The sequence below is a fragment of the Hippopotamus amphibius genome, chromosome 11 (assembly GCF_030028045.1).
Source record: "Hippopotamus amphibius kiboko isolate mHipAmp2 chromosome 11, mHipAmp2.hap2, whole genome shotgun sequence".
Lineage (NCBI taxonomy): Eukaryota > Metazoa > Chordata > Mammalia > Artiodactyla > Hippopotamidae > Hippopotamus > Hippopotamus amphibius.
Genome location: NC_080196.1, coordinates 55,670,057 through 55,691,937, shown reverse-complemented (window position 1 = coordinate 55,691,937; position 21,881 = coordinate 55,670,057).

Below are 21,881 nucleotides of genomic sequence, written 5' to 3'. Positions count from 1 at the left end.
ATTTCTGTGCATTAATTTTGTATCCTGCTACTTTACTAAATTCATCAGTGTTAGCAGTTTTCTGGTAGCATCTTTAGGGTTTTCTATGTATAGTATCATGTCACCTGCATAGAGTGACAATTTTGTTTCTTCTTTTCCAATTTGTATTCCTTTTATTTCATTTTCTTCTCTGATTGCTGTGGCTAACACTTCCAAAACTATGTTGAATAATAATGGTGAGAGTGGGTTGTCTTGTTCCTGTCTTTAGAGGGACTGCTTTCAGTTTTTACCATTTAGAATGATGTTGGCTGTTGATTTGTCATATATGGCTTTTATTATCTTGAGATAATATCCTTATATGCTAATTTTCTGGAGTGGTTTTATCATAAATGGATGTTGAATTTTGTCCAAAGCTTTTTCTGTATCTATTGAGATTATCATATGTTTTTTATCCTTCAATTAGTTAATATGATGTATCACATTGACTGATCTGCATATATTGAAGAATCCTTGCATTGCAGGAATAAATCCCACTTGATCATAGTGTATGATCTTTTTAATGTGCTGTTGGATTCTGTTTGCTAATATTTTGTTGAGGATTTTTGCATCTATATTCATCAGTGATATTGGCCTGTAATTTTCTTTTCTTTTTTTTTTTTTTTTTTTTTTTGTGACCTCTTTGCCTGGTTTTGGAATCAAGGTGATTGTGGCCTTATAGAATGAGTTTGGGAGTGTTCCTCCTTCTGCTTTTTTTTGGAAGAGTTTGAGAAGGATAGGTGTTAGCTGTTCTCTAAATGTTTGATAGCATTCACCTATGAATCCGTCTGGCCCTGGGCTTTTGTTTGTTGGGAGGTTTTTAATCACAGTTTCAAATTCATTACTTGTGATTGGTCTGTTCAAGTTTTCTATTTCTTCCTAGTTCAGTCTTGGAAGATTGTGCTTTTCTAAGAATTTATCCATTTCTTCCAGGTTATCCAATTTATTGGCATACAGTTGCTTGTAGTAGTCTCTCATGATCATTTGTATTTCTGCAGTGTTGGTTGTTACTTCTCCTTTCATCTTTTACATTTCAATAGCCTTAACTGGGCTACTCTTCTCCCCTCCATCACTGATGAAGTTCCTCATGACTGCTTAACCATAACAGATCACTCCTGACTCTTTGTGATATTCCAATATTTATATGAGATTCCACTATTGCAAATGTCTAGTTGCTGCTATTAATGTAATGATAACCATGTTTGGTAGAGCAATATTTTCATATATGCTCTTGGGAGACAAACACCTTAATCATCACACCTCCTTGCAATCTGAAGATTTCATCTATTGGAAAACATTTCCAGAAGTTCTTCCTTCACAATCCTGGAGAGGCCCATATCAGGTATTGCTAACCAAACTCCATGCTGTCACCAAACTCCATGGAAGAGACTCTTGAATTCATGTGATAGACTTAAAACACTGACTGGACCTGCATATCATATGGTGACATGAAAGTAAATATTTCTTGGAATTGAAGCAGATGACATTTGATGTGACAGCTTTCCCAAGATATTGGACCAGTACTGTTGGAAGTTTGTCACCAAAAGTTTGGTTCCATGATCTCCAATATCTACGATCTTGATAACGTATTCATTTTAAATAAGAAGTGCCCGATAGTTATCTCTTCTGCTCCTTCTTGTTATTCAAATGTGACTTTAATAAGTTTTCAATCTGTGTACATTTCCTATGGCATGAGACACTACAGTCAGGAAAGGTCCTTCCTGACATTGAAACTTGAAAACTTGACTCCTGATCAGTGATGCACTCAGAGAAAGATAATGATCAAAAGGATTAAATGTAAAAATAAATAAATAAACAAACAATAGTCTCAATTAGAGTTGGGAGATTTCTCATGCCCTGTTATGATAGCAGAGAACAACAAAAAGAAGAAAGATTCCTCTTCTTCCGCGGAAAGGACTCAGCCAATTTAAAGCCTTGAACTGTGTTTACTAAAGTTCTCCAAACTTCCTTTTCCCCTCTGTAGAAGAGTTCTCCTTCCCTTGCAAAGCAGGGACTTTCATATGGTTGCAAAACCTGAATTGCAATTCTTTGCTGATCCCAAATAAACTCATTTTTGCTAGAGAAATATCTGGCAGTCTATTTATTTCCAGTAAATAGATGTAATAAAATTTTTTAATGCTTAACACAATAATGGGCACAATGAAACAATAAACAAATGTTCCTCATTATTATTAATTATTAAACGATATACTTGTACCTGAAAATCCCTAAAGTCTTTTTTCAAGGCTAGCAGTCATGGATTCCATGGTATTTCTTTTTTTTTTTTTTTTCTATAACTTAGTACCATTTGGTGTAAAAGTGTAGATAATAACATTTATTAAAATAAGGTAAAAAAAGAAATTACTGTGACTCTAAAGAATGCATTGGAAAATATTGAAGAATGAAATATATAATTATTATTGCAAAATTCTTTATGAAATTGATTATGCCTTCTGTTTCTAGAATCCCTTCCTCACCCATGAGCCCTAGCTCTAATACAATATACTGATCACCACATAAATATTGAAATTGTACTCTGTGAAATGAGATACTATGTGTGTGATATAATGAAAAAGGTTGGAAGATTTAGACTCTTATAGCTTCTGATAATTTTCAATCCACTCTACCACATATTATCTGTGAGATTTAAATATTTAATTCATTATTATATTTATCTCTAATCAAATGGGGAAGATAGATGACTAATATTATCTTTGTAAGATTGGTATGGGGATTAGCAATGTTGTTAAAGTCCTTAACACAGAGTGAGGATTCAATAAATAATAATTATTAATACTACACACTAAAGTTATAAGTACATGAGAAACAGTCTTTCCTCTCAAGAATATTTCAATCTGGATATGAAGTGAGAAAATTTTTTTCCCTGCCTTCTACATCACTGAGTGAAACTTCTGACATTAGTCAGACTATTGAAGAATTGCTGACATCAAGCATCATGTGGAAAATGAATACCACCATGTTTGCAGTTACTTCTTAGTACCTGTAACTATCAAGCAATAGGAATGTTGTAAAAATATCCTCTGCTTAGTTAGTATTGTCTATGGGGAATTCAAAGCAATTTTCAGGTCAAAAATTAACTGATGCAATTCAGGATAAAATTGAATTCCAAATAATTGTTAGACAATTAAAATGCAATTTAACCATAAATTCCAATAAAATATGAATCAAAGCATGTTCCCTCTGATCTGTGAAGAAAATATTTATGCAAGAAGATATCATTTTGCTTTTAAAGGGCCTTTCTGTCCTTTCTCATTGCAAGAATTTTGGAGTGGGGCCAATGTGATGAAAATCAGAAAGAGCTTTTCCATTGACAAATTCTGTAAGTACTGGGTCACTCATGTTTCCTCTCTGAGGCCCACTTTACCCTACCATCCATGCTTTATTCAATAGTAATATTATAATCCAAATCAGATGTCCAAAGTTTTATTTTGCTCTCACTTATAACAGACTCTGCTGCTCTGATGCAAATGGAAACTGCGATCAAAGTGACTGGATTGGGACATTAGAAATATATTCTCCTTTATTCTAAACAATGTAAACAACTGGCTGAATATGTGGAAACTCTATCACTCTTTATAATACAGGGAAAATATCCAACTGAGTGCTGAGGAAATGATGCTTATTCAAACTCTGTTGGGCTGAGTTCATTAAATGTTGGGAGAGAGATGTCTGACCCTACCTTCCTTCTCTTTGTCTCATTTATCCTGTATATAAGAAAGCAAGGCATCATGAAATCTCTGCAGTTGTGTCTGGCCATGTTCAGGGCAAAGTACATTGTAGTACCTCTCTCTTTGGTACCACTAATTCCAGTAGAGCTTGTTTTCAACTTAACACTTTATCTCTAAGGGATATGATTTTCTGCTAAGCAAAACATTCTGTCACATTATAGTTCTTATACATTAAAACATACACACTCCAAGAACTTAAATATGAGGACAGAATAACACAAAGCCTGCTCTTTTAAGTTCCTTCTCAAGGGTTACCATAGATACCAAAGATTGCAATGGAAATTGCTGTCAAATTCGCTTAATTGGATTTAGATGAGCTTAAAAAAAAATGCAATTACTAACCTAGAGGCATGTGGTTTATTGTAAAATAGTTAATTGTCTTCAGTTATTAACATGCTTCTCTATAGTGTTATGTATTATTTGCAAACAGTTTCCCATTTATTTTTCCTCATTATGCCTACAATAACTCTCAGTGCTCTCTCAGAGAAGGAAATGTGTACGGAGGGGAGGGGAGGTTGTTCCTACATGTGTGAGTGCAAGCGTGTGTGTAGAAATGGTGGAGGCAGAGTTCAAAGTAAATATTCCAAAAAATGGGATACAAAGAACAATCACAAATTGAAAAGATCCTCCACTGGCTTTGACAACACATACACTGCTTTATTCAGTTCAATTTTCTAGATATTTTTGTTAGACCCTCTATTGTAATGGTGTATATCCTTGAGTACCTCAATCTTGTTTTCTTTTTCAAAAAATAATGAAAAGAAATTATGATTCCAAGAATCACAACATTACTAGTTTCTAATTTTTTTGTCCCCTCTTTTTTCAGGAAATAATTTTTCTCTGACAAATATTTTCAGTTTCTTCCCAGTGTGAATGAAGTATTGAAAACACCAGAATTCTCACTACACTTTGGGGAGTTTCTGCATCAAACCTCTAATATGTCTCACCCTTAGGGAGTAGTTCCCTGACATTCCCTTCAATTTATCCTTTTTCAGTTTCCTCACATCACCCAGAGGGTTAAATATACCCTTTTGTATCACAAATAATTCAGCACGTTTCTCTGGTATTTACACCTGTAGAGACTTGTAGATGTTTGTCTTATCTTTAAAATCGATGGTCTCTACTTCTTGGACAAACAAAAACATATTCACCATTAGGCCAAATCCAGAATGTAAGTAATTCAAGTCAGGTTGTATTTAAAAAAACAAGTAAAATAACAAGGAAAGAATTAAAGAAATAATTTGATGTCTTTAAAAATTGAGAGTCTCTTTTCATTTTTTTGTTTGTTTTGACTTCTTTCCACCGCAAGTATTCTTAAACACCTGCTATGGGGAAGGGTATGAAGAGTACTGTTTTAAATCTAATGACCTATGACCAATTTGCATAGAAAAATAGGCAGAAGGAATAAAACAGTATTGCATATAATTTAGGGACAAAACATCCATACTATACCTATGGTCCTTGCTTTCAAGTTTTGCTTTGGTAAACTGATTTTTCAGGGCTTAAACCTCAGAATGAAATCCATTTTTGCTATAGACCCCACACTACTCTTATGTGATAAATGGTACCTTCTTTCAAGAGCCTAACTGCCACCTATTTCTCTTTACTTTTACTAGCTACTAGCTTCCTCCAACAATCCAATCTCAGTCCTTGGCTCAGTTCCCACCTGAAGACACCATAGCAGACACTAGGCAGCTCTGGATTCTAACCCCTGTTAGGGACTAGCATTGATAAAATATGCCTATATAAGTGTAATGTTTCCTAGGGCTTCCTAGGTGGCACAGTGGTTAAGAATCCAACTGCAATGCAGGGGACATGGGTTAGATCCCTGCTCCAGGAAGATTCCACATGCCACAGAGCAACTAAGCCTGTTTGCCACAACTATTGCGCCTGTGCTTTAGAGTCCATGAGCCACAACTATTGAGCCCATGTGCTGCAACTAGTGAAGCCCACTTGCCTAGAGCCTATGCTCTGCAACAAGAGAAGCCATGGTAATGAGGAGCCTGCGCACCACAATGAAGAGTAGCCCCTGTTTGCCGCAATAAGAGAAAGCTCGAGCACAGCAATGAAGACCTAACACAATTAATTAATTAATTAATTAATTAATTAAAAAATAAAAATAAAACATAAATTTAACATTTCCTAAATCACATTTCTCCTCTTCACTAGTGCAGCTTTAGTTTAAGTTCCTGCTCTCTTTACATAGACTATTATAATAAACTCCTAACTTGCCTCCTCACCTCCACAGTTCACTCAGTTCTTTGCATGACTAACATAATCATCACTCACTGTGTGTCTGTAAGTATGTGGGGTTTTTTGCACAAAATGAAAGAGGCTTCCAATGGTTCTCTGATGCCTCTTGAACAAATCCCAAACCCACCCAGCAGAAAGAATAAAATTTCTCTATTAAAATGTCTTTTGTTCAAATCATTCCTCATGCCTATACCATATTTAATTGTTTGCCAAAATTCCACTTTGCATTCAACACCTGGATCAAAGTTTTCATGTTTGAAAATTCTCCCTTGGCTTCACCTGGAAGTTGATAACTCTTTTCTGTGGCATTTCTGTAAATCCTGTACCTGCCTCCAGAACACCAACTGAGTAAACAAATGAGTGGATAAAGGAATTAATGTATAAAGAGATCTGGTACAGAATCTCCACAGATGCTTCCATCTCTGAAGTGCTACTGTTGTTGACACCATCTACCTACTAGAGGAAAACCCAGACTAACAAAAATAAACAAATAAACAATATTCATTGAACAGAACATGCAAACTGCATTTCTAACAGTGATAATCATCACACATAGTCATCAACTCAAATATCTCATTTTTTTGAGTCTCACAATTTTTTTCTTAACAGGGATTTTTAAGTGCAATTTTCACTGAAGTTTGGACTTGAATAGACATCTTTAAGGTTCAAAAAAAGAATGGGCATTTCTGATAAGATTGAAATAAACATTAAAGCAAATCATGTGAGCATGTAATCATCCCTGAATCCACTTTGACTTAATATCTAGGAAAAATGGAAAATAGATGATCTATGTCACTATTTTTTGCATGTGTTTTGGATGGAACTTCCTCTGTGAAATCCACCTCTTGCTGAAAATAACATTTTAACTAACCTTTGGTCATGCAAAAAGCTTCTCTAATGGTTTACATTTGACCCTGTGAGAAGTCAGTATAATACCTTGTTCTACTATAGCTTGTCTGGGACAAAGACACGGATAGAATATGTGTTCACAGCTTTTCTGGAAAGAAAAAAATCCTCTCTTGTAATGAAATAATTTTCATAACTTTCTCTCTTTAATTACTTCACAGGATAAAATGAATCCCCCCTTCAATACTGTGGCATTTCTAAATATCTAGAGATAATTTAAGACAAGCTGAACACCTCTTCTAGCTGAACACCTACAGTTCATTCTTATTCCCATAAGATGGCTTGTCTGTAACTTTACTAGCCAAATTGCTCTTTTCTGGATGAACTTTATATGCTATAATTAATTCAATTGTCTGGATGTGATTCAAACAAGGAAAAGAAGAATGGAACTAGGATATCCTAAATTCAAGTAGTCTAGTTCTATTTTTAAAAACTAAAATTATGTTCTCTTCTTGAAAGCAGTTTTGGTATTTCTAAAGAGTACAGTCTTTAAAAAAAAAAGTAGAAGAGACTAAGATTTAATTGACTTTACATTTTTATTTGCTCTTTGCATTAGTCAGATTAACATCTTTGAGTCACATTTAGATTACTTATCTTTTTTAAGCTTTTTATTGCAATATATTTACTTTACACTCTTGTACTAGTTTTTGAGGTACACCAAAGTGAATCAGCTGTATTTATACATGTATCCCCATATCCCCTCCCTCCTGCGACTCCCTCCCACCCTTCCTTTCCTGGCCCTCTAAGACATCTCCCATCATCAAGTTGATCTCCTTTTGTTATACAGCAACTTCCCACTAGCTATCTATTTTACAGTTGGTAGTGTAATATGTCTATGCTACTCTCTCACTTTGTTCCAGCTTTCCCTCCACCCCCCACCCCAGCCCCATGTCCTCAAGTCCATTCTCTACTTCTGTATCTCCATTCTTGCCTGTCACTGGGATCATCAGTACCATTTCTTCAGATTCCATATATATCCAGTAATCCCACTACTGGGCATATACCCAAAGAAAACCATAATCCAAAAAGAAATATGTAGCATAATGTTCATTGCAGCACTATTTACAATAGCCAGGACATGGAAGCAACCTAAATGTCCATCAACAAATGAATGGATAAAGAAGATGTGACATATATATACAATGGAATATTACTCAGCTATAAAAAGGAATGAGATGGAGCTATATGTAATGAGGTGGATAGACCTAGAGTCTGTCATACAGAGTGAAGTAAGCCAGAAAGAGAAAAACAAATACCATATGTTAACACATATATATGGAATCTGAAAATTACTTATTTAATGAAAGTCTTTAATGAGAAATGCAGGATCATTTTGAGAATATTAAATAAGGTAATTAGATAATTAGCATAAAATGCATGTTTGCCTTGACTAAAATTATCTCCCTGCCTGAATTTTAAGGTAGCCTTAAACTACTTTTGGGTAAGAGAAAATATTCTCTTAATTTAATTAAGGGTTGTCAGCAAAACCACTCTATTAAGCAAATATATGAAGAACAACTAAACTTTATATACATTTCAATTTATATATTTTGCCTATTTAAATGTAGCTGCTTTCCACTTAATGGTATAATGCAGGCCTGTGATTTATAGCTTATAGGCATATGTTATAATATATATGTTAAGACTGTGTTATTTTTATACTGCAATACCATTCACTGAAACTGTCCAAAGGCAAATGCCCAAGTGTGTACAAATATTCAAGAATATTCAAAAGAATCAACATGTACTAATTGAGAGTTAGATGACCAGAATAAATATGCTAGAAAAGCACTGTAGAAGGAGAGTAGAAACACACACACACAAAAATACTCAGCTCGAATCCTGCCCTCATATCCTATGGCCCTGCTCTCATACACAGGGACATATGTGTTATTATCTGTGAAATGGGAAAACAAGTCCCAGCTATCAAGGTAACCAACAATATTAAATGTAAAATAATAAAGCTAAGACAGAGACTGGTCAAAAAAAATCACACCAATAATTTCAGGGAAATTCAATGGAAAAAACTACTAAAAACGTGCAAGAAATTTGCTAAAGAGGAAACCTGATGAACCCCATATATATGACAGTGTTTACCATCACCAGTACCATCTAAATACAAATTAAAACAACAGTGGTACTATAATTTCACTCATCACACTGTCAATAGTATAAATACATCTATTTTAGTGAGTATTGACCAAGAAAACCATGCTTTTTTATATTCTGTTGTTTTCTATACAGGAATTGCCACTTTTAGGAGCACTTTGACAGTATCTAGTAATACCGAAAATACAATTATCTTTCATTGCAAAAATTCTACTTCTAGGTTTATTCTCTAGAGCAGTTATTTTCAAAGTATGGACCACAGATCTCATAGATCCCAGATAAGCATCAACAGAGACTTGTTAGAGTGTAAATTCTGAGGTCCACTCTTTTTTTATTTAAATTCAAGTGTGGGGGGCCAAAGATCTCTGTTTTATCAGGACCTCTAGGTAATTCTGATTCAAGCTGGGGTTTGAGAACCATTGCCTTAGAGAAACCTCTAAATTGATTACATGGAGACATATAGAAAGATGCTGATTATACAATTGCTCAAAAAAACAGAAAGTTTAAGGAAAAAAATATTGAATAGCGATAGGCAAGGATCATATATACAACTGAAGCTATATTCACACAATGGAACACATATAAAAGTAGAACAATTTAAAAAATACAATGTTGGGCTAAAAAAGCAAAATGAAAAAAATACACAGTGTCATAATAGTTGCATATATATTTTATATAACATACAGAAAATCCAATATATAATTTATAGCATCATATATATAATTATTAAAATTAAAAATGGATTGAGAGAACACCCCTGAAGTTGTCTATATAAGTTGTATTTGGGAATAATGATGGAATTATAGGAAACAATGTTTTACTTAACATATACACATAAATATAAATATCAATATATTTGTATGAAATGTAACAAAACATTAACAATTGACATGCTAGAAATGAAGATGTTTACTATACTATTTTGTTTCTTCATGCTTTTTTTAGATTCTCCAGAAAACAATTAATTTATTTGAGAGGTGATCTTTGAAAATGTATGAGAGAGAAAAGAGAGAAGCCACTAAAAGTACTATACCCTGAAGTTTCCTCTGTCAGCTTGTCTCCTCTAATTTATTTAAACTTTCATATAAACCGATGAAATTTAACCACTTTCTATCGTCTGTACAGATTCTGTATACTTCTTTGCCACTTTCACCTGTCAGGTGTTGTTATTGTTTTTGTTTTTTTGTCTGTTTTTTTGTCTGTTTTCCATAGATATCTTCTCTATCCTAAACTGTTACTATTTTGTCCATCACAAAAATGTCCTTTCATGAAGACTTTTCAAACTTCCTGGACAGATGTTAATTTCTCTTCTTTTTACACCATTGTAATTTACTCAGTTCTCAGTGTAGTGTAAATACCATATATGTATACATATTTTTTATCCCTATTAGATCTTATATTGTTTTATATCCCCAAAGCTTCTAGAGTGTAGTACGACACTTAACTAATCAATGAGAATTTTTTTCATTGAGAATTTTTAATGACCATTCTAGGTCTAACACTGTGCTAGAAACTAGGAATTCAAAGACCAATAAAAAAAATAGCTGTGGTTATTACATAGATTTAAAACCGTTGTGAGTTTAATCTGGTTATATGTACTTATTGAGACAAACTTGGAAGAAGAGATTTGCTATTTATTTATTTATATTTACTGAATTAAGATTTACTGAATTGCCTTGGTCTAATTAATTTTTAAGCATTCCTATGGTGTCATTAACCTGCCTCATGGTACAGGATTCAGCAGTATTTTTCTTTCATTTGCACTCTGTCTAATATAAAGAGGTTTGCACTAAGAACTTATTCTCTTTTAACATTCTACTTGCCAACTTTTTGGTTGTTTCTTGGCCACTTGAAGTCCTAAGTAGATAAAAGAAAAACCTACTAGAATATCTGCTACATCTCTTCCAGGAATGATATCAGAAGATATTTTCTAGTACTTTGACCAACACAATCGTAGATGATATCAGTGATGAAAATTTTGCTCTTTCCATTAGGAGGGCTATTTACTACCGTAGTCTGGTATCTGTATCCCAGCCAATGTTTTACCCAATTCACTATTTTATTGAGGCCATGTACCTGCCAGACTTTCACAGCACCTTTTAATATGATATGGTATCAAAGGCTTTTTAAAATTCCAACTCAATTTTGCCTACTCTTTTGACATTTTTACTTTCACTATCACCTTATAGGGAAAATATATCCACTTTTTTGGAGTAAAATATTGATCTAAATAGCTCCATGTTGATTTGGTCAACATCTAGAGCTTGAATAATATTACTAAATTCAGATGTTCATTTTGTTTTATATCCTCAGAAAATGAATAAATTGTAAATAAACTTAGAATATAAATTAAATTGGAAAAACTTGAAAAATATCTTGCTGCCTTTGCTATTGAACTCCTATTAGTGCACTAATTCACTTGTGTAACCACGTCACCACCACTGATGCAAGACCTGATTCAACCTGAAGTCATTATCTCAAATTTTGTGATGTTTAAATCATGTGTGTTCTTGATTTTAAGTAGAAAAGCATAACAAAACTTAAAATTGAATTTTCTTCATTCATATATGCCCAATAATGTTTCCTCTTAGATCCATTTACAGGCTCAGAATACTTTAAAATGTATTAAACCTTGGAGAGCAGATGCCATATAAAATAAGCACAAAGTTAGGTGAAAAGAAGTTATCATCTCATGAATTTAAACATATCTGAGAGTTTTAATGTTATTTTTTCATAATTTGAAGGATGACCATAGAAGAGTCACTTAATGTCTCTAAGCACCAATTACCTCATCAATTCTAATTTGTTTTATAATGTGTTTTCATAATAAATCTGGATAATTTGGACTTACCTGGCTTCACTATGATTATTTTTTTTCTTTTCCTGTAGTTCATAAGCTATAAGATACCCTTTAAAATCAGTTTAATTCTCCAAGCCATGGAGCAGGCAGGAGCAATCATAAACTTAGATAATTTTCTCTTTAGATCAATTTCACCTTTCAAATAATCTTTCTTGAAAATTTGAAAAGGAATAACTTTTTTTTCTATTCTCTGTACCTGAAAAGAAATATCCATATGCTTGTATGTATGAGAATTAAGAATCTGAATGATTAAACACACATCCACAGATTCAGTTTTCTTCAAAATCTGAAGATGTGATTTCAAATATTAATGCTGCCAGCAATTGGCAGAGGATCTATGATAAAGTCTTTGATCTGTCTCTGTTTTCTGGTTCCTCTTTTGTCTCTCCTATAAAATTAAAGAGTTAAAGTTGAACATCTTTTTGTCTGTATCCAACTCGAAAATTCTATCTATGCAGATTGACTGACATCCAACTGTTGGAGAATGAGAATAGGTGATATTGTAGGAAAGGGATTACTATAATTTTCTGCACATATTCCATGAGTATCTGACATATGCTTAAAACAAAAATCAGTGTAAATTACAGAACGACACATACAAAAGTATAAGATATGACTAGAGATTCAAGATGAATACAAAATAAGTAAGTTAACTAGCTAATATATGAACATAACTATATTATTTATGTTCTTTATTTTTTAAATATTTATTTATTTATTTGTCTGCACCAGGTCTTAGCTGAAGCACATGGGATCTTCCCTGCCACATGAAGGATCTGTGTTGTGGCATGTGGAATCTTTAGTTGCAGTCTGCAGAATCTTCATTGAAGAATGTGGGATCATTGATGTGGCATGCAGAATCTTTAGTTGTGTCATGAGGGGTCTTTAGTTGTGGCATGTGAACTCTTAGTTGTGGTATGTGGGATCTAGGTCCCTGACCAGGGATCAAATCTGGGCCACCTGCATTAGGAGTGTGGACTTTTAGGCACTGGACCACCAGGGAAGTCCCTTTGCCTATGTGCTTTAGATCACAAATGAAGAATGGATTCAAATCAGTGGAAAATAACAAGAGTTGGAAAAGCCAGTGGTGGCTTCACAGGAAAGGTGAGTCCTGATCTGACATTAAAGGAATGTGTTGAATATAAAAGGGAAGAAGTAGAGACAACTGGCAGGATACAAACACACATAAAAAATAAAAATCTTGTATCACAGTTAAAAGATAGGTGTCATTAAGTACTGTGATGCAAACTAATATATTATTACAGACACAGCACCAATTTCTCCACCTAAAGCCTCTCTCACATTGTAAATGTTGTATTGTTTTGAATACCAACTATAACAGTGAGAGGAGAGAAAATGTCATCTATTTTTTTTCACCAAATCTGTCTTTCCAATAAACTACTGTTTGTTTATCTTAGCACTGCTTAGATTCTGTCAGTTCCATACTCAAATTCTTAAATATTTCCATTGCCTACAGAATGATGTCCACAGTACCTGTCCTTGCATTCAAGCTCTTCGATGAACTAGCTCTAATCTACCTTTTACAGAATATATCTCACTTGTCTGTACAAGTGTCCTGGCCTTCAGCCCAATCTGAGTTTGCTTTTACTGGAACATACTGGGTTTGATGCCTTTGCTGAGTGCCTCTACTATATCCCAGTTTTCAAATTTTCTTCAGTAAGTTAAAGCCAATTTTGGTTTCATCTTCTCTGTTGTGTCCTCTGGATTATCCCAGATGGAAATAATGGCTGACTCTTCTTTTTTTTTTTTTTTCTATTTTATTTTATTTTATTTTTTTGAGGTACACCAAGTTCAATTATCTGTATTTTTACACATATTCCCGTATTCCCTCCCTCCCTCAACTGCCCCCCACCCTCCCTGTCCCAGTCCTCTAAGGCATCATCCATCCTCGAGTTGAACTCCCTTTGTTATACAGCAACTTCCCCCTGGCTATCTATTTTACAGTTGGTAGTATATATATGTCTATGCTACTCTCTCACTTCATCTCAGCTTCCCCTTCAACCACCAGCCCCTCAAACCACTAGTTCTCCAGTCCATTCTCAGCATCTGCATCCTTGCTCTTGTCTTGACACTGAGTTCATCAGTAACATTTTTAGATTCCATATATATGGGTTAGCATACAATATTTGTCTTTCTCTTTCTGACATTTTACTCTGTATGACAGACTCTAGGTCTATCCACCTCATGAAATATAGCGCCATCTCATTCCTTTTTATAGCTGAGTAATATTCCACTGTATATGTATGCCACATTTTCTTTATCCATTCATTTGTTGATGGGCATTTAGGTTGCTTCCATGGCCTGGCTATTGTAAATAGTGCTGCAATAAACATTATGGTACATGTTTCTTTTGGGATTATGGTTTTCTTTGGGTATATGCCCAGTAGTGGGATTACTGGATCATATGGTAGTTCTATGTGTAGTTTTTTAAGGAACCTCCAAATTGTTTTCCATAGTGGCTGTACCAACTTACATTCCCACCAACAGTGCAAGAGAGTTCCCTTTTCTCCACAGCCTCTCCAACATTTGTTGTTTCCAGATTTTGTGATGATGGACATTCTGATCGGTGTGATGTGGTACCTCATTGTGGCTTTGACTTGCATTTCTCTGATGATTAGTGATGTTGAGCATCTTTTCATGTGTTTGTTGGCCATCTGTATGTCTTCTTTGGAGAAATGTCTATTTAGGTCTTCTGCCCATTTGTGGATTGGGTTATTTGTTTTTTTGGTATTAAGCTGCATGAGCTGCTTGTATATTTTGAAGGCTAATTCTTTGTCCATTGTTTCATAGGCAACTATTTTTTTTCCATTCTGAGGGCTGCCTTCTTGTCTTGCTTATGGTTTCTTTCTCTGTGCAAAAGCTTTTAAGTTTCATGAGGTCCCATTTGTTTATTCCTGATTTTCTTTCCATGATTCTAGGAGGTGGGTCCAAAAGGATCTTGCTTTGATGTATGTCATAAAGTGTTCTGCTTATGCTTTCCTTGAGGAATTTTATAGTGTCTGGCCTTGCATTTAGGTCTTTAATCTATTTGGAGTTTATTTTTGTGTATGATGCTAGGAAGTGTTCTAATTTCATTCTTTTACATGTAGCTGTCCAATTTTCCCAGCACCACTTATTGAAAAGGCTGTCTTTTTTCCATTGTATATTCGTGCCTCCTTTGTCAAAGATAAGGTGCCCATATGTGTTCGTGCTTACCTCTGAGTTCTCTACTCTATTTCATTGATCTTCCTTTTCATTTTTGTGCCAGTAACATACTGTTTTGATAACTATGGCCTTGTAGTATAGTTTGAAGTCAGGAAGCCTGATTCCACCAGCTCCATTTTTCCTTCTCAAGATTGCTTTGGCTATTCGGGGTCTTTTGCGTTTCCATACAAATCATAAGATTTCTTGCTCTAGTTCTGTGAAAAATGCCATTGGTAATTTGATCAGGATTGCATTGAATCCGTAAATTGCTTTGGGTAGTACAGTCATTTTCACTATGTTGATTCTTCCAATCCAGGAACGTGCTATGTCTCTCCAACTGTTTGTTTGATTTCTTTCATCAGTGTCTTAAAGTTTTGTGCATACAGATCTTTTGCCTCCTTAGGCAGGTTTATTCCTAGGTATTTTATTCTTTTTGTTGCATTGGTAAATGGGAGAGTTTCCTTAATTTCTCTTTCTGCTCTTCCGTTGTTAGTGTATAGGAATGCAAGAGATTTCTGTGCATTAATTTTGTATCCTGTTACTTTACTAAACTCATCAATGAGTGCTAGCAGTTTTCTGGTAGAGTCTTTAGGGTTTTCTATATATAATATCATGTCATCTGCAAAGAGTGACAATTTTACTTCTTCTTTTCCAATTTGGATTCCTTTAATTTCTTTTTCTTCTCTTATTGCTGTGGCTAAGACTTCCAAAACTATGTTGAATAATAATGGTGAGAGTGGACACCCTTGTCTTGTTCCTGTTCTTAGAGGGAATTCTTTCAGTTTTTCCCCACTTAGAACATTGTTGGCTTTTGGTTTGTCATATATGGCTTTTATTATGTTGAGGTAATTTCCTTCTATGCCCATTTTCTGGAGAGCTTTTATCATAAATGGATGTTGAATTTTGTCAAAAGCTTTTTCCGCATCTATTGAGATGATCATATGGTTTTAACCTTCAATTTGTTGATATGATGTATCATGTTTATTGATTTGCATATATTGAAGAATCCTAGCATCCCAGGGATAAACTCCACTTGATCATGGTGTATGATTTTTTTAATGTACTATTGGATTCTGTTAGCTAGTATTTTGTTGAGGATTTTTGCATCTATATTCATCAGTGATATTGGTCTGTAATTTTCCTTTTTGTGACATCTTTGCCTGGTTTTGGTATCAAGGTGATGGTAGCCTCGTAGAATGAGTTTGGGAGTGTTCCGCCTTCTGCAATATTTTGGAAGAGTTTGAGAAGCATAGGTGTTAACTCTTCTCGAAATGTTTGATAGAATTCGCCTGTGAAGCCATCTGGCCCTGGGCTTTTGTTTGTGGGGAGATTTTTAATCACTGCCTCAATTTCCATACTTGTGATTGTTCTGTTCATAATTTCTATTTCTTCCTGGTTCAGTCTTGGAAGATTGTATTCTTCTAAGAATTTATCCATTTCTTCCAGGTTATCCAGTTTATTGGCATAGAGTTACTTGTAGTAGTCTCTCATGATCTTTTGTATTTCTGAGGTGTCTGTTGTTACTTCTCCTTTTTCATTTCTAATTCTGTTGATTTGCATCTTCTCCCTTTTTTTCTTGATGAGTCTGGCTAATGGTTTATTAATTTTGTGTATCTTCTCAAAGAACCAGCTGTTACTTTTATTAATTTTTGCTATTGCTTCCTCCCTTTCTTTCTTATTTATTTCTGCTCTGATCTTTATGATTTCTTTCCTTCTGCTCACTTTGGGGTTTCTTTGTTCTTCTTTTTCTAATTGTTTGAGGTGTACGGTTAGGTTGTTTATTCAATATTTTTCTTGTTTCTTGAGGTAGGACTCAATTGCTATAAACTTCCCTGTTAGAACTGTTTTTGCTGCATCCCATGGGCTTTGGGTTGTTGTGTTTTCATTGACATTTGTTTCTAGATATTTTTTTATTTCCTCTTTGATTTCTTTAGTGATTCCTTGGTTGTTTAAGAGTGAATTGTTTATCCTCCATGTGTTTGTATTTTTTGCAGTTTTTTTCCTGTAATTGATACCTAGGATCATGGTGTTTTGGTCTGAGAAGATGCTTGATATGATTTCAATTTTCTTGAATTTGCTGAGGTTTGATTTGTGACCCAAGATGTGATCTATCCTGGAAAATGTTCCGTGTGCACTTGAGAAGAAAATATATTCTGTAGTTTTTGGATGAAATGTCCTATAAATATCATTTAAGTTGAGATGGTCTAATGTGTCATTTAAAGCTTGTGTGTCTTTATTTATTTTCTGTTTGGATGATCTGTCCATTGATGTAAGTGAGGTGTTCAAGTCTCCCACTATTATCGTGTTACTGTTGATTTCCCCTTTGATGGCTATTAGCATTTGCCTTATGTATTGAGGTGCTCCCATGTTGGGGGCATAAATATTTACAATTGTGATATGTTCTTCTTGAATGGATCCCTTGATCATCATGTAGTGTCCTTCTTTGTCTCTTGTAATAGTCTTTACTTTAAAGTCTAATGTGTCTGATATGAGTATTGCTACTCCAGCTTTCTTTTGACTTCCATTTGCATGGAATATCTTTTTCCATCCTTTTACTTTCAGTCTATATGTTTCCTTTGGTCTCAAGTGGGTTTCTTGTAGGCAGCATATAGAAGGGTATTGTATTTGTATCCATTCAGCTTGTCTGTGTCTTTTGGTTGGAGCATTTAATCCATTTCATTTAAGGTGATTATTGACATGTGTGTTTCTATTACTATTTTCTTAATTGTTTTGGGTTTGTATTTGTAGGTATTTTCCTTTTCTTGTGTTTGCTACTTAGAGAAGTTCCTTTAGCACTTGTTGTAAGGCTGGTTTGGTGGTGCTGAATTCTCTTGACTTTTGCTTGTCTGAAAAGCTTTTGAATTCTCCCTCAAATCTGAATGAGATTCTTGCTGGGTAGAGTATTCTTGGCTGTAGGTTTTTCTCTTTCAGGACTTTCAGTATATCCTGCAATTCCCTTCTGGCCTGCAGAGTTTCTGTAGAAAGGTCAGCTGTTATCCTTATGGATTTTCCCTTATATATTATTTGTTGCTTTTCTCTTTCTTCTTTTAATATTTTTTCTTTGTATTTAATTGTTGTTAGTTTGATTATTATGTGCCTTGGTGTATTTCTCCTTGGGTTTATTCTGTATGGGACTCTCTGTGCTTCTTGGATTTGGTTAATTATTTCCTTTCCCATGTTGGGGAAGTTTTCCACTATAACCTCTTCGAATATTTTCTCAGCCCCTTTCTTGTTTTCGTCTTCTTCCGGGATGCCTATAATTCGAATGTTGATACACTTGATGTTATTGCTGAGGTCTCTGAGAGTTTCTTCTATTTTTTTTTATTCTTTTTTTGTTTTCCTGCTTTGTGGCAGTTATTTCCACCAATCTATCTTCCAACTCACTTATTCATTCTTCTGCCTCAGTCATTCTGCTGGTTATAGCATCTAGAGTATTTTTAATTTCAGTTATTTTGTTTTCCATTGCTGTTTGTTTTTCTGAGTTCTTATGAACTGTTTCTTGTACTTTATTTTGTTATCGAGATTTTGTATCATTTTTACTATCATTATTCTGAATTCTTTTTCAGGTTTTTTTTTTTTTTTTATTTCCTCTTCATTTATTTGGTCTTGTGGGGTTTTTTTTCCTGCTCCTTTGCCTGCATGGTGTTTCTTTGTTTCCTCATGGTAGTCCAAACTTCTGGGGTTGTTTGTCCCGGTGATTGAGTTGTTTATTGAAGACTATCCAAGCCCCAGACTAATGTCCTAGTGTTGGGTTAAACAAATACTAAGTCTAGGAAACACATACATGTATAAGACACATAATTACTGAATCCATTAGCACATAAGGTTCTGGAAAGACCAGAGAGAGGAACCCCAGTATGCGATCAGATATTCAAAGGGAAACCCAACAGAAATTGAAAAACAAAACAGAAACAAAAGCAAAAACAAACAAACAAACAAATAACACCTTACACATTCAGACACTAATCCAGGGAGATAAGGAAAGCTAGGATCAAATATAAAAAAGAGCTAGAGTACCATCAGGCAGAATGGAGATTCTCAGAATGAAATTAAACAATTGTACTAAGAACTAAGATAAAGACAAAAACCTAATATTAAATACCAAGGTGCTGTGTCATCTGGAGAATAGAGCAAGGAGTCTGAGCAGATCAATAGTGTTGCTTATAAGTATGTTAAGATAAAATAAACTAAAAATGGATGGAAGACAGGGGAACTGAAGATTGTAGTGTGACTGGAAATATGCAAATAAAAAGAAAGGAATAGAAATGTACAAAAGATAGAGATGAAAGGAAGGTATGAGAGATATATAGTCCATACTACCAAAATCTTAGATAGAAATAGACACATATAAAAAGGCAAAAAAATAAAAGTAGAATAAAAAATAGAATTAAAAAATTATGTTATAAAACTTGTATATCCCTTAGGACTAAGATCATAATAATAAAGGGGGAAAAAAGGGAACAAAACAAACAAACAAACAAAAATAACCAGAACTGATCCCAGAATGGACCAGTTCAATAGAATCCATACTAATATTTCTGTTTCCTTAGAGTCTCAGCTGTAATTGTCCTTCTACTTGCCTTGGGTTTTTGTATTATTCTGTGACCAGCAGAGCTTCCTTTATTGTTAGTCTGTAAGCATTGGTGTGTGGGGAGAGAGAGGGTACAATAGTGGCTCCTTCCCATCAGAGTGAGTGAGGAGTGGAGCACTGTTGTTTCAGTTGGGCTTGGAGGTGCCTGTTGCAGAGGGGCACCAGTGGCTCAGGTGTAAACAGAATGTCTCAGAGTTGGGCCTCTCTCCAGGCTTCTTTGCTCTCAGCAGCCTCCCTGCTGCTGGTGTTCCAAGGGGTTTTAAGCTAGCCCCACCTGAGGGCCCGAGGGTCCCAGTTATCCCTGAGTGCCTTAGGTGTCCCACAGGGGTCCCTCCACTGCCCGTTGCAGGTGCCAAAAGAGAGAGAGAGGCTATGCCTGTGGCTCCTCAACCCCACCCATGAGCCTGTAGCATCCAGCTGCCATCATGGCCAGGCAGCTCTCAGGGGCATGCACTCCTCACTGCAGACCTCTTTCCTCCTGTCCTCTTGGTTCAACACCTTACTGGCAACAATTTCTCTCACCCTGAACCAGCTCTCTGGTTCCCCTGCTTCCACTCCCAGACCCTCTGTTTCGCTATAAATCGACGTCTCAGTCTGGGAGCACTGAGATGTGGTGCAGACCTTCCATGTGTTTTTCACTCCCTCCTGTCTGCCACAGCTCAGCAGCTTCACCCTCTTTGAGCCATTGTAGATGCCTCCCTACCAGTTATGTCAGGATCCTTGTGGTCCTTTCTGGTGTCTGAGGTCATTTGCTTTTGTTCAGTTGGTTCTCTGTGGGAATTATTGCATCTTCTGGTGCATTCCCAATGCATCTGTGGAGAGGGATGCATTCCACATCCCTCTGCTTCACCGCCATCTTTTCTCCAGCTGCTGGCTCACTCTTTAATGTGAATGCAATCTCTTCTTCGTTACAGCCCTCTAGTTCTCCCAAACAAAAGCACCACTGGTTTTTAAAGCCAGATGTTGTGAAGGCTCATCTTACTGATGCTAGGGAACCCAACATGGGGCTTAGACCCTTTATTTCTTGAGGGGAATCTCTATCACTGTAATATTACTTCTATTTGTGGGTCACCAATGTTGAGGTGTGGGTCCACTCCTCCTACTTATCTTGTTGTGGTTCCTTCTATGTATCTTTAGCTACAGAAAATTTTTTCTGCTAGTTTTCATTCTCATTGATAGTTGCTCTGTAAGTAGTTGTAATTTTGGAATGTCCTTGGGAGGATAGGAGTTCAGGGTCTTCCTATTCTGCTATCTTGATCCCACTCTGTAACATATTTGCTTTGATTTAGTTCATTCATACCCACTTGTTGAGCAATAACTAAATGTTCAGTCCTGGACTGTTTGTAATGTACTGGTTCTAAGCTGAACCAGAGAGGAAGCTAAGATATACAGAATTAGCTAAAATGTAGTATACATGTTTTAAAGACTAAAGGAATGCAATAAATGGATTTAGGCACAGTGAAGAGTGAGCCATTATTCCCACCTTGGGAATAAAAGGCTCACGCAACACCTCATAGCCTCCAAGTCCTAGCACAGAGGCAGTCATCTGAAAGGAGCCTGGGTAAGACCCATTTTATAATCTTGGAGAACTTCCTGGTTAGGCAACTAGAACTCTCTCTAAAGATGGAGATACTGGCAACAGCCATTTTGGGTGCTCATTTTACCATGACAACACTAGTGGTAGCAAGCACCATTATGTAATTCTCCCTCTAGCCTATTTTCCCTGGGCATATAGCCCCCCAACCTCACTAGCATGCCCCTAGGAGGCCCAAGACTGCCAGGTTTTGCTGGCAGCCCCATGGGGATCAGGTGCTACCTACCAGTGCATCAACATCAGCCCCCAGCCCCCTGGATCATGCATATAGCTGTACAGAGTCACAGCCTCATCCTGTAACTGGCCAGCCCCAATGCTAGGCCCCAGGGATGCACAAACTGCCACAAAAGCCCTGACAGGCCCTCTGTTAGACAGGAGGAAGCCCTACCTACCAGCAGGCCAACAGTGTCAGCTCCACCACAAAAGAAGAGTTTGTGTAGCCCACATAGGGGGTACCACAGAGCATAAATTGCTGGTGACCAGAAGGAAGCATGCTGCTGGGCCCTATAGAAAAGCTCCTATATGAGGCTACTTCTCTAAGATCAAGAAATGTAATTGACCTACTTAATACATAGAAATAAACACAAAATTATTACACAA